The sequence below is a fragment of the Parasteatoda tepidariorum genome, chromosome 7 (assembly GCF_043381705.1).
Source record: "Parasteatoda tepidariorum isolate YZ-2023 chromosome 7, CAS_Ptep_4.0, whole genome shotgun sequence".
In the NCBI taxonomy this organism is placed as follows: Eukaryota; Metazoa; Arthropoda; class Arachnida; order Araneae; family Theridiidae; genus Parasteatoda; species Parasteatoda tepidariorum.
The window spans coordinates 49,000,900-49,002,913 of record NC_092210.1 but is presented as its reverse complement, the minus strand read 5'-3'; positions in this window follow the sequence as shown (position 1 = coordinate 49,002,913).

The following is a 2,014-nucleotide window of genomic DNA, read 5'->3' as shown; positions in this document are numbered from 1 at the left end:
AAAATTATTTAAATTGTGATATATATATAAATTTTTTTTTGTTCTATCATATATTTTACATCATATATTAACTTTAATATTAGTGAAATTGTAGTGTGTCATTGCTTTACATTAATACTTTCAACGTATTATGAAACATTTAAACATTTTACTGTTTAAAATGTAAAAATATTATTACAGATTTGAGGAATAGCTAAAAAAAACTTTGTTCTTTGGAATATTGTTTCAACGGGTAACTCAGTTTTTGAAAATTTCAGTTTGGTATCGCTGGCGTTATTTAAATAAGTTATTAAAGTTATATCTATTTTATAGTTATAGTTATATTATAAGTTATTAAAGTTATAGCTCTTTGATGCCATATTAAAAGGATTGGTTTATTTACATGTTTATGCAAAAAATAAACAAGCTAATGAGGTGCACAGTGATAATAAACACTCTATTATTGAGTTAAAAAAACGTCGGAAATTTCAAGGACCAAAGGAAAAAGCTCGGTTTATATCCATTTTTCAGTNTGTTTCCGCAAAAAATATACAAGCTAATGAGGTGCACAGTGATAATAAACACTCTATTATTGAGTTTAAAAACGTCGGAAATTTCAAGGACCAAAGGGAAAAGCTCGATCTACATCCATTTTTCACGTAAATAATGGATAGATCTTCCTCTCTTGCATTTTGGGGATTACTATGTTTAAAGTGTGAAATCAGTTCTTCCTGAGAGTTATCATGCAGTGAAATCGGGTCATAATGCGGAAAAAACCCTTTTGTTCGAGAGTGAAATAGATTTTTCTTTGAATCAATTTTTATATACATGAAGAGTTCTTTTTCTTTCGTGGTCATAATTTATTTAATTATAAATATCTATATTATACATTATAAATATCGGTATTTTAATTTATAAATATTTGTAACATTGCTGAAAATTTAATATCTCATCGAAAGATAATAAATTTTAGGAAAGAACATAAATAGTTGTAATGTCATATTTTTGTAGACAGGTCTCTTCAGTCTGAATTAATAGTGAATGGATTTAAGTCATAGCCGATGGAAAAGAAAATATAGGAAATTTAATTTGATGTCAACTCTTTGAATGAATTATTTTATTTTCATCTTTTTGATCTATCAACTTATGAAAAATACCGGTCACTTCAATAAATGATAAATATTTTTTCTCTTTATTCAGCAGAGTCATTTACTTATTATTGTTATTATTATTATTGATAATAATAATGAAATAAGAAAGCAAGGTAAATGAGGATAATTTTGCCCTAACTCCCGGCTAATTTGAAAGATCCTCTCTTGTTAAGAAAGTAAGATCATTTCGATTGAAAATTATGTTATCAAATAAATTCTTCTTATAAATTTTTAAGATTTCTTAAAAAATTATAAACTATAATAACTTTGTTAATTATTTAAAAATAAATATACGAAATTTTTTAATTAATTTTCAAAATAGTATATAAAAGTTTATATCATTCCTTTAAAAAATATTTTATGCGTCAACCGAACTCTAAATTTAAAACATGATTCTTAGTACATTTATCCCTTGAACTCTTAGTTAGAATCTAATATGCGTTCTAAATATCTAACAAAATTTTTCTTCAACTTCCTTTATGTCTTTTTAAAATAGTTCCAAAAACGCGAAAACTCATAAATATTTCAGTTAATGTGCTTCAGTTGCAAATGATTATCATATAACAATCGGGCTCATTTCTTTTATTTTGCTGTCTGATTAATCCATATTTTTTTATATACAATTGAAAATATTCGTTAAATTATATTTGCAATAAAGAAATTAATTTATTCAAAATATAACTCACAAGTAGAACGAAAAAATTTGTACAAAAAAAAGCAACAATGAAACTGACTAAAAAAGACGTAAGAAAACGGCAGACAAACAAAAAAGTTCCCGAACTTGGTATAGATGTTTGAAGGTAGGTGGGAAATGTAAAGAAACCTTTCTCCCCTTAGCTTAAAAAGGTGAGACCTCTCATAGTGACTAAAACAATAAAACAAAT